Here is a 12,638-nt window from a genome sequence, read left to right on the forward strand (position 1 = left end):
TGCCAATAACATATTTATGAAAGAAAGACTGATCTCAGTTACCAATTTATTAAAGTTTTAGCATCGTTTTTGAAAAATAGTAAGGTGAACGCAGACTTTCTGGGCTATGTGTATTTATTTTTATTTGAAAAAAGGAAATATATTTCTGTGACGTAAATTCCAACGGGCATAACCCTTAAAGCATGGTAGAATAAGAAAAGGTAGCAGCAATACACAGCTGACTGAACTGGGTTGTAACGTTAGTGTCAAATTTCATATGACATTTTATACATTTATTTCTATTTCGATGTACATTAGGGACATATATTTTTTGAGAAAAAATATATCGTTCGGAAAAAACCATTACCCAGAAAGACTTCTTCATATCAATGATATGTAACCTCCTCCAAGTTCAAACGATAAGCGGCGCAGTAAATCTCCGCTTGTAGAGGCGATACAACGTTGGTTAATATGTGAGGTATTTTGTTAAAATTTAAAAAACTAAAGCCCTAATAAACTTGTGCTTCTTTGATTTCTAAAACAAAACATTGAAACAGCTTCTCCTTTTTCTATGAATTTCCAGCGACCCCAAACTTTTCTGCCAGAATTCTACTTTCTGCGAGAATTTATGCATTTAGTGGAGTGATGTGGAAACATAAAAATTGAAAATGTAACGAATTTTCATTCATGTTTTCCAAAATATTCAACCAAATGTGAAAAATTATTAGTTTTTTAAATTCCAATAATTTATAGACATTTCCTTGTTTTGTTTACAAGTACAACTGGCAGTAACGTTACAAACAAAAACAAATTCCTTTGTGATTGTTGTTCGAGTTGTATTTGTTGTAGTATTAACTTTACCTTATATCTACCATGCCCTTAAAGTAAAGATATAGCGTACAACTCCCATTAAATTTTTGGAATTATTTTCAATTTCATTCACGGTTATTACATACTCCAAAATTATTGGTCTGTTCCTTACTTCTGAAAATGGTAAAACCAGCAAAAGCAGTAAAAGTTGAAAACTGCTCCCATATGAATTGTATTGTGTCTGAAGTAAAGGAACGCTTTTCGAGTAAAAAGTTGTAAAACTTGAAGATTCTTGAACGTAAAGGAACAGGGCTTATGTTTGGACTTATGTCACCTTCGAGAAAAAGAAATTTTGTGTATTTTGAGTCCTTTTTATTTGTTCCAAAACATTGTCAGGTCGGTAAAGGAATTCGTAAATGTTTAGCATTTATTGGGGATATTTCCATTAGAACTCGAGTCTGGTTTGAAAGTATAAAAACAGTGGTTCAGAAATCGATTTTTTCGGGCAAAACTATATTTTATAGATAACAGAGTAAAAATGATTACTTATCAGAAAATGAATTAATTGATGTGATGTCAAGCATGTTAATAAAATTATAACCTTACGATGATATTAATTAGTTGTTTTAGAAGAATGTGAAAGCACCACACCACCAAATGTTTGTAATATGCTTATTAGATTGACCAAAAAACAAAAATTTGGAATTAAAAATAAACTGCAAGTTTTCACTAATAGATGCCTTCGCAACATTTTAAAAATATGGTGGCCAAGGACTATCTCAAATGAAGACCTCCTACAACTGGCTCAACAAGAAGATATTAACATACAAATAAAACGACGCAAATACAACTGGATCGGTCACACACTCCGTAGGCCTTTTGATGATATCTGCCATGAAACACTGAGGACGGCCAAAAACCACATGGCGAAGAACCATTTCCAATGAAACCGGAAAAACATTCAATGAGTTAAGATACATTGCATCGGATAGAGTAAGATGGAGATTCTATGTGAATAGTTTATGTTCCTGATAGAATATGCTAATAAATATAAATAATATGAGATCTGTAGTACTCTATAATAATAGCATCGAAGTATGTGGAAAGGACATTAATTTTATTTTGGAATAGATTAAGTGGTAACAAATCGAATAAATTGTCGTCTTTAGAAAGGGTGGAATATTTTGTCACATCTTCATTAAGACTATTTGTTTCAGTGGCGAAAAAAGTGCAAGGCTTTGTCCTCAGACATTATTGATTCTATATTTATAGACATGTTTCCAACGACATTAATTTTTAATTATGCATTGTATGTTTTAGCTCGAAAACATACGTACCTTTTGAGTGTGTCGTAAAGCTCCGGAAGAGATGGCATCAAATTGGCTTTTAAGCTGATTAATTTGGTCTTTGACGACTTGATATTGTGCTTTAATTATGACTCTAGGTCTGTACGATAGCTTCGCAAGTAAAAAGTACTTGCAAGTTCTCAGTAAATTCTCCTCACTAATTTTACTTTCTCGAAGCTAAACATTTGCAGAATGTTATCGAACAACAATTTGCAAAAACCTACAAGAAGTCAGCTGATTTGATAAACAAGAAGTTTGGCGGATAGGATTTAATTCAACAATCGAAGGTTGTTTACGAAAATTATTTGATTATGCATTGCTACAAAAATAATTCTCTTTCCATATCATAAATTATAGCTCATTTAGATTAGCCATAAATCCTCGACTGGATTTAATAAATCCAGTACAAATCTCATTGCATTTAGATATACATTTTGGAGGATTTAAATTGCAGTCAGCTGATTTTTGTTCATAGCACAATTACCAAGGTAGATGCATCAGCCCATCTGAACGAATTTGAAACGTTAAAAGAATTGTTTGTAAATTGAATTCGTCTCAAAAAACACACGTCAAATTACAAATTTATTATTTAATACTGAAAATGTTAGCACATTATGCTACTAATGCTAACTAAAGAGCAAATAAAGAATTATTTTATCGCAATTTGCCATCTAAAATAAATAAACGAATTATTTTATCGTTTAGACATCATAAATATTAGTCTTGGTTGATTAAAATCAACTTTGTACATCAAAACAAATTTAATTTTTCCGCCTTGTTTACAATTTTTTACATTTTAAATTATTTTTAGTGTAGCAATTCTCCGATGCATCTACCTTGTTTCTTGTGCCAGCTTGCAACTTTTTGTATTTTCTAGCAACATGTTGCAAAAAACAGAGTTGTATACGAGGATTTATGCCAGATTTAAAACAAATCCACTCAATAGGAGGATTTATTTTTGTATGGGAAATCTGGTAGATTTTGGCTGGATTTAGCAAATAAAACCTGATAATGGGCTAAATCCGGCTAATGGTGTCATATCTAAATGGCATATTAACGTCTGGCCGTCAACTTAGTGTTCCTCCTACTCCATGGTTGCGACGCTTTTTGCTGGGATTTGATACCTTAGAAATAAAACAATCATCACAAACTAAAAAGTAAGTGAATTTACAAAATAAGTCGTTTTCCATAATTTATTTAGTTATCTCTCCTCTTTTTATCTTGTAATTATTTTAATAACCAAATGTTTGTTTATATTTTTGCCAAGAATTGCAAAGCATGTTCTTCCGGGTTTAAATCAAAAGTCAAAGCATACGACAATCGTGTTTCAGTATACATTCAGCCACGTAGATTTGCCGCATCTCTACGCGGCTGAATGTGTGCTGAAACACGATTTTCGTATGCTTGGACTTTAAGCCGGAAGAACATGCAACTTAATGAATTAAGCCAGAAATCCTCTTATGTGACGAGGCCTTAACAAGGAAAACTTTGCTTGCAAAAACTTGTATGTTCTCAGTAACAAACGTCTCCAAAACTCTCCATAGTTCTCCCACAATTCGCTCTCTTTTACTTTACAAGTTTGTTATCGAACAGTATTTCGTAAAAGTTTTTACAAATTTGTACAAACTTTTGGGTTATCGTACAGACCTTCTGTCTCCATTTTTAAATTGTTCATCAAAAGTCGAAAATTACAAAAAGTCGATATTTTTGAATTGCTTGCTTTTTAACGGCCTCGTTAATAAACACATCCAACGTTTCGGTAAAGTTTTGTGTCGTTTTGGCCGTTTTTACACTCTTCGGCATGATGCCGAAAAATTCAAATTCATTTCAAATATATGCCGGCAAACATATCAACGCTGACTTTGGTGTCGGCGTCGCCCTGTTGTTGTTTTTTTCCCTCAACGTCTACGAATGCCAAGTGTAAAATACGTCTAAGTCGAAGAACTCATTCTTGTACTACGAAAATTTGAATGAAAGCTTTTATAGATATTTTCCACTTCAAATTTTCATAAAACAAGAATCCAGCCCCTGGTCCAACTAGAGTGCTTTCATTGAAATAATATACCTGTACTCGAAAAATCTGTTTGTTTCTTAATTCTTTGCATTTTTTGTCTTTTCACAGAGTTGCCGCATCTCTACGCGGCTGAATGTGTGCTAAAACACGATTTTTGTAGTGTTTGACTTTTGACTTTAAATCGGAAGAACGTGCAACTTAATGAAGTAAGTAAGTAAGTAAGTAAAATTTTTATTTGAGTCTTCTTCTTTTTCGATAACATAGTGAAATGTAAATAGAATTGACAGATACAAACATAGAACTGTAAAGTCTTATTCTAAAACCAGTAATATTTGATTAAAACGCTACATGCTGAAATAACATCGGAATATTCGTGTGTATAAGAAAATGTGTATATGGATAGCAAGACTTGCTCGAGGCCTTAACAGTTGACTAACAGTGCACAATCGACTGTTAAAATAAATAATTAAAACTAAATAACATTAAAATAAGTTAACAGAGTGCTGTTGATATCATTGTCGAACCGCGATTATATCAAACCCGTTCGTAGGTATTGATATGGTTACGAAGTTTTTCGGCAAATCACACACACGCGACCCGAACGCAAAGTAAGAGAGCAAATGTTTTAATTTTTTTACTTCAGTCTTGTACTGAATGTCATGCAAGCAGGTTGATGCCGCTTTATTTGTTTTTTTTGGGTACACCACCGTGGTGCAATGGTTAGCACGTCCGCCTTGCACTCAGAAGGTCTGCGGTTCGAATCCCAGGCCAAGCAACATCAAATTTTCAACGGTGGCAAAATTCCCCCTCAGTAATGCTGGCGACATTTCCTGAGTATTTAAGCCGTGAAAAACTTCTCTAAAAGTGGTGTCGTAAGACACGCCGTTCGGACTCGGCAATAAAAAGTAGGTCCCATATCATTGAGCCAATATGAATCGGCGTGCACTCATTGATATGAGAGAAGTCTCCCTTGTCCCATCTGGGATGTTTGTGGAACAATTATTATTAAAAGATTTTGCAGTTGTACAGCAAATATGTGGACTGAAGAATTTGAAAATGATTTTTTGTTTTGTATTAATATTTTTAATGACGCAGAATGCCTCGTCTGCAATGCAACAATAAAAATGTATATAAACAAAGGAGAGGATTCGAAATGCGGTATATGTATCTGTTTGCTTTGATGAAAGCACTGATATAAGGGACACAAGTCAAATGCTAATTTATATTAGAACCGTAGACAATTTGTTCAATGCATTTGAAGAAATTTTAAAGTTGAAATCTTAATAAAAGAAACTGAAGTGGATACTTTTGACTGTGATTCACTGTATATTATTTTTAATTTTAGTCATACAAAGCGAACGCGCCAACAATATATTTTTTCTATTTGAAAATTTTGCCTTTTTAGGCGAAGATCATTTTTAGTATTATTTTTTTTTTAATTTATTAATCGAGCTTTTTTATGATCTATAATGCAAATGAAAAAGGAAAGCCGACGATTCGAACCCACACACCCACCACTATGTTTGGCTCTGAACGCTAACACGCCGTGACAACTTTTTTCCTGTGTTTTTCATTTCATACTCAATATGAAAATCATCACCCTGTTCTGTTCTGTCAGTGTAATTTTACCCACACATAAACAATTTAAGCGCTCGCTCTTCTTGGTCGGCTATGGATTATATGCGGTAAACATATATGTTGTAAACAGAGAACAAACATATGTATGTAGATATCACAGAGAGTATGTTAAATAACAGTAAAGAGGTAATGTTTAGAAAATAGTGAATAAGGAAAAATGATAAATCGATAGAGCAAAGCTCGTGTAAAAAAAAAATATAAATATAATTTAAAGTCTTATATAAATAGATTAGCCCCTATGGGTGCCTACTGAAGAATTTTTATAAAAATCAGGTACACTAATTACATCGGGATCATAGTTGATATTCTCATTAATAACACCCACTGGCGATAGGTAAGTTGAATCTGTCCATGTTGTGTATTTTTCAGCATCATGAATTATGTTCATTATAGTATTTTCATGGTTGGCGAGACCTTCTACAAAGTTTTTTAGGCGATGAATTGCCAGGTTGCAAAATGGCTGAACTCGTGCGGTTTTTTAAATGTGTGTATTTGAAAATTTCTTAGTAGAATTTTCATAATGTTGATTTATACATTTCCTCAGGATCTTACGCTCGAATACCTCGATTTCTTTTGCCACCACTGGAGAGATCGTGAACCAAATTGGAAAGCCGTATAACAGCATCGACCGTAATGCTACTTTGTATAGAAGCAATTTTGTGCTCTGAGGAAGGTATTTATTACCAAAGAGGTACGAAAATCTCCCAGCAACACGTTTGACTTTTTGAAGAGTTGTTCTGGCATGTGAGTTAAATTTCATTAAAATATTACTTGATACTTGATATTGGATACAAACGGAATATCAATTCCATCCAGTGACAAATGGAGCCGCTTACTCAGGGGAACAACATACCTGGTGCACTTTCCTGAAGCGTTCCGGATACATATAGCTGTGCTTTTGGCTGCATTAATTTTAATACCCCAAGTCTTGTAATACTCGTCGATGGAAAGTAGATGCAAATTTGCCTTGTTTAAAGCTGTTGTTGGCGATACATCGTGAGAGTATATCAAGCAATCATCAGCATAAAGTATGGCTTGAGAGTCTGGTCTAATATGCGGAAAATCACAGAGAAATAAGTTGAATAAAAACGGAGGCAGCACACTGCCTTGTGGAACACCGCTACTAATTTGTCCAAATGATGAAATTGCATCTTGTATTTGTACGGCGAATCTTCGATTGTAAAAGAAACTTTGTATTAATTTGATGATATATGGATCAATGGCCCAAGTCGACCAATTCGTATAAAATTCCATTATGGGACACTGAGTCGAAGGCTTTCTCTATGTCCAGAGAAATTACTACAGTGCATATTTGATTCCGTAGGTTGTTGGTGATATCACTGTGGAATTTTAACAATGCATGCTGAGTTGAATGACATTTCTTGAAGCCAAATTGAAAATTAGAAATTGGTTCTATGACAAATTCTCTTTCAATTTTTTCTTTCAGCACGTGCTCATATACTTTGCCAATGTTCGACAAAAGAGATATGGGACGGAATTCAGCCACAACTTCGCTATTCGGTTTCTTTTTGATCGGGATTATTTTTGCCGTCTTCCAGTCTGATGGGAAATAGCCATTGTTAATGCAATGATTAAAAAGACAGGTTAGTAATTAAATCGTCGATTCAGGAAATTTTCTTATTATGAAGTTAGAAATGCCATCAAAGCCACTTGACTTTTTATTGTTAATTCTGGCGATTTGTTTTTAATATTTTCAGTGTTTGTGAAGTGGAAATCTCTATTGTTTAATGCAGTGAATTCATTATTGAAGGCATATATATGGCGAGGAACAGAAACCATGAAATCTGGCACCTTAGTATCAAAGTCAGCAACGGGATGTTGTGGAGGCTTTTCCACAAAAGTCGAGGAATAGTAGTCTTGGAAATTATTGGCAATCATATTGGAATTGGTAATCTTTTCATCATCATGAATAATATGAGAGCAAAATGGAGCTTTGTTCTTGCCCACGATTTTGAATACTTCTTTAAAAGCTTTTGGTCCAGGTTTTATATTTTGCAGCCGATTATTGAATTTCTGGGCTAACTCAATATTGACTGATTCTTTAATAATAATTTCAATTAGTTGTATTTGTTTGGATAAAATTCGGTACTCACTTCCAGATCTGCTTCCAGTACGATGAAATATATGCTTCAATTCTTTCTGCCAACGATGTTTGATTTTGTACAGTTTTTTTGTCCTCTCAGAGAGTGGAAATTTGTCATCTTTAATGGTAAGAATTTCAGAATTGGATTCGTGTATTGATAAGAAGGCATCATTGAAATCTCTTACAACGTTATCTATTTCCTCATTTTCTAGATTTCTGTTGACTGGAGGCATAATATTTTGAGAAAGAACGTCGATTTCATTTCGGAATCTTTCCCAATCAGTATTTTTGTACGAAGTGAAACTCTTTGGAGTTCTGAGGGTAAAATCAACTCTATCCAATCGCAATGAAAATTTAATGGGATAGTGGTCAGAGAATGATGGTAAAGTCTGCAAGCTGGAATGTTGGCGATTACCATTCATAAGATGCGAGCTTATTAGATAATGATCTAGGTAGGATAGACCATTGGGATATGATGGTGATGTGGCGCAAAGACGGGTGACTTCCAGCGAGTTATCGTCTACCCATCTTGATAATATATTTCCGTTTGAATTGCTGCAAGAATCTCCCCATATCACTTCTTGCTAATACCATTTAATGATGAATCGATTTGGATAAAAGACGTACAAATTCCAATGTTATCCACTGTGACTACATTAAATTGAATGGAACTCGTACAAATTCCAATGTTATCCACTGTGACTACATTAAATTGAATGGAACTCTTTATTGCCACCGCAACACCGACAGATGAGTAATTTGAGACAAAATTGTAACCAGCCATTTTTATTCTTTTGTTTCTTCGTAGGTGGGTTTCCTGGACGAAGCATATGTCTATTTTGTTGCTCAAAAGAGTGTTTTGTAAGTCTATTTGCCGACTTGCGTCGACAAGCGATCTGACGTTATAAGTTAATAAATGCAAATATCTATGGTCCATATTTGACTTTTACTTTATTTAATAGACGCAAGAACTCAGTTTTTGCGTCAGCTTTTGACATGGTTTGATAACGTGTAAGAAACAAGTTTATCTCTTGTTCTAACGACAATTCCTCCGGTTCCAAGAAAATGTTAGCCAGTTTCATGAACTCCTCAATTATAGAGGGCTTCGAGCGTTGGTTATTTTGTTGTGGCTGTTATGTGCTGAAGAGGCTTGAGAAAGGCTTTCCTGGCGAAACGAGAGACATGTTTATAGCTCTGTTAACATTTGCTTTGGCGATGTTTTTTTCTTCTATAGCTTTCGCCACTATCTTGCGGCGAGCAGCTACAAATTTTTTATAGCTTGGACATCCTTTATAGTTGGCTGGATGCCCAATTTCTTGGCAGTTAGCACAATAAGGTTGTGCTGATTCTGTGCGGACACGTTGACATTGCCCGGGAGCATGCTCTTGATCACACTTGACACATTTGAAAGCTGAGTTACAATTTCGTGATATATGGCCCCACTTCTGGCATCTGTGACATTGTACTTCACTATCTTTCTTTTTAGGCTTTTCCCAAGACATCGTTTGACCTTGTAATTCTTTAATGTGACTAACATCGCTGAGTTTCTTTCCTGGGAGGAGAGAAACGGCATATAGGCCAGTGTCGATATTTCTCTTAATGGATGATGGCGTTTTAAATTTCGTCACTTTGTCAACCGTATTAGGAACGAGTTCGTCCAGCTCCAGTTTGATTTGGTCTGAATTGGTACGATTGTATAAACCACGAATCACCAGTGGAACTTGTTTTTGTTCTTTAGGAGTAAAAGACAAAGAATGGATCCTCTTCTCCTTTAAAATTGCCATCATTGAGGCATGCACTGTAGGGTCCGCAAAGTAAAGTTTGCTCTTACTGTTATTTATGTTTCTTATTTGATAAGAACCTGCTGGAAGCGTAGTTTTTAAAGACTCTACAAGAGCTATGATGTCCATATTGTAAACAAAAATTGGAGGGCACCAAGATTTGGCAGTGGCTTTTTTTGTTTTTTCTCGCTCTGTGGCGGCTTAAGGTTAACGTCGGCTAGGACTTCCAGGATGCCGAATTTATTCTGATCATTAGGGTTGTAATTCGCCAGTTTGGTTGCAAGATCAGATGCGTTGACAGTAATGGGGGATAAGGCACTTTCCAACCTTTGTCGTTTACGGTCATTGGCAAAGTTTACATTTCCGATGCTTTTTTGCACATCTGAACTTATTTGGGGTGTTGAAATGATTTCCTCTTCAGCGACATCATAATCGATGTCGTGAAGAGTTGGGCCAGACATCTTATATGCAAAAATGCAAATAAGATTCTGGCAGACGTGATAATTTTATGTAAAAAACCAAAAAAATTGGATAACAAATATTTGCGCTTAAAAATTCGTGCTACCGAACAGGGGTTTGTAGATCGAAAGCAACTTAATTGATTAAACCAGAAATCCTCTTATGTTACGAGGCCTTAAAATGGAAAATGTTGCTTGCAAAAACTTGTAAGTTCTCATTAACAAAAGTCTCCAAAACTCTCCATAGTTCCCTCACAATTCTCTCCAAATTCGCTCTCTTTTACTTTACAAGTTTGTTATCGAACAGCATTTTGTAAAAGTTTTTACAAATTTGTACAAACTTTTGGGTTATGGTACAGACCTTCCGTCTCCATTTTTAAATTTTTCATCAAAAGTCGAAAATTACAAAAAGTCGATATTTTTGAATTGCTTGCTTTTTAACGGCCTCGTTAATAAATCTGGAAACACGTCCAACGTTTGGGTAATGTTTTGTGTCGTTTTGGCCGTTTTTACACTGTTTAGCATGATGCCGAAAAATTCAAATTCATTTCATGGTATAAGTAAAGAGGTAGATTTAAATGAAAAAATCTATTGAACCCTTGTTTTTCCTGAATTCCTAAAACTTCAAAATAAAAGCAAAAAGTGGGGTTGTTTAGAATGCATTTTTTGAGCATTTTATAAAAACCGCGAAAAATGAATGAACAGTTAAGTTTTCTCCACATAATCGAGTTGTGAGTATGATAAACTGATTGTTTTAATGTAAATCTCACCAATTTCTTCCATACAAATGGTCTAAAAACAATTTTAAAAATCATTAAATTCGATTGTTTTTAAAATTGTTTGGCATATTATTCAAACACCACACACACATACACAGTTTGTTTATATTTTTTTGAAGTTTTAGGCATACTCGAATGAAAAAATTTAAATTGACGTAAAGCTTTGGCTAACCTTTCTTATTAAACCATGATTCATTTGAAATATATGCCGGCAAACATATCAGCTTTGTTCCAGAACTAAACAGTTTTTACAATAGCAAAAGTACTAAGTGTTAAGGCCTGCGTACATAAGCTGCTCTGCCTGATTGCCTTGCTTTCCTGCTTCATTTTTGACATATTAAAAATAAAAGAATAAAGAAGGCCGAGGAAATTTCGAACTGGGTTGCCCTTTTCTTTTTTATTCTTTTATCAGAAGTAAGTGCGTTTTCAGACGATGCGGTTTGACTGCTCAAAAACGCGTTGTCCGTTTTGGTTCTCATTCGCAAATTGTGCCAGTGTTGAAACAAAATGTTTTCTTTTTTATTCTTTTATCAGAAGTAAGTGCGTTTTCAGACGATGCGGTTTGACTGCTCAAAAACGCGTTGTCCGTTTTGGTTCTCATTCGCAAATTGTGCCAGTGTTGAAACAAAATGTGGAATTAAGTGAACGAAAACGTACATAAGTACTTTTTTAATAAATTAGTTAATGAAATAAATTTGTGTAAAAATTTGTTCATGTACATGTTATGATTTTGTAAAATTTATTTATTTTTTATTTTATCGTGATTGAAATTATGTTAAATGTCTTGAAATAAAAAATGTATGAATTTTACGCCGGTAACGCAGGAATCTTCTTACCCTCAGGTGTTAACAATTATTACGGTATTCGTTATTAACAATTTTAACCCATTCGTTTTTCCTGATTTTGTGGAATTTACTAGAATTACTCTATTTTAAAATGTTAAAATACAATACACACATAAATATTTTTGGTACATTTATGTAAAACCGTACTTCTTTTTGTTCAAAAAGTACGCTTGTATAAAATGACTTCAAAAACGCAACACTAGATGTGAAAATTACGAATGAGAGTCAAAACGGAAACCACGTTTTTGGGCAGTCAAACCTTATCGTCTGAAAACGTTCTAAGCAAGGTAAGCAGGCAAGGCAGCTTATGTACGCAGGCCTTTACATAGTTGTTACATTAATATGCCTGTTCGATAACTTTGCAAGTAAAAAGTTTTTGCAAGTTCTTGCAACTACTTGCAAGACTTCTCGATTCACTTTTACTGAACAAGTTTGTTATCGAACAGCATTTTGTAAAAGTTTGTGCAAATTTGTACAAACTTTTGGGTTATCGTACAGACCTAATATAATAACCCAAAAGGGTTATTAACCCACTTAGCGCCGAGAATTTTTTTTTGCGAGAAAACTTAAAATTTTTTATGAAAATTATATTTTAGAGAGTTTTTAAGCATTTAAAAAAAATACTTTTTTCTCTAAAAATTATATTTTAGAGAGTTTTTAAGCATTAAAAAAAAAAAATACTTTTTTCTCTAAAACGTATAGTTTTCCTGCAATCGGGCCTTCTTTTAAAAGTGCAAAAATTTTGGAGGGTAATATAGGTGTATCCTTACATGCCAATCACTTGGTTTTTGATTGGGAAAATACTCTTACTATATTCCTAACAAATCCCTGCTTTACATGATTCTAACATTTATGATTAAATTTTTATCGCATATTTAAATTTT

The 12,638-nt window shown here is 34.1% G+C and overlaps 1 long non-coding RNA gene across 3 annotated transcripts; it reads left to right on the plus strand.

Moving 5' to 3' along the window:
- The first annotated feature begins 6,176 nt into the window (after positions 1-6,176).
- On the plus strand, positions 6,177-8,825 carry LOC141392981 (uncharacterized). Of its 3 annotated transcripts, none has more exons than XR_012409940.1 (5): positions 6,177-6,271; positions 6,332-6,531; positions 6,604-7,391; positions 7,506-8,645; positions 8,700-8,825. It is a non-coding gene; the product is annotated as an uncharacterized lncRNA (long non-coding RNA). The 3 variants fall into 3 exon arrangements; XR_012409941.1 differs by having other exon boundaries at positions 7,506-7,696; positions 7,908-8,825; XR_012409939.1 differs by having other exon boundaries at positions 7,506-8,825.
- The last annotated feature ends 3,813 nt before the right edge of the window (positions 8,826-12,638 follow it).

The sequence above is a fragment of the Musca autumnalis genome, unplaced genomic scaffold (assembly GCF_047663935.1).
Source record: "Musca autumnalis isolate F117 unplaced genomic scaffold, ASM4766393v1 scaffold_2, whole genome shotgun sequence".
Classification (NCBI taxonomy): Eukaryota; Metazoa; Arthropoda; class Insecta; order Diptera; family Muscidae; genus Musca; species Musca autumnalis.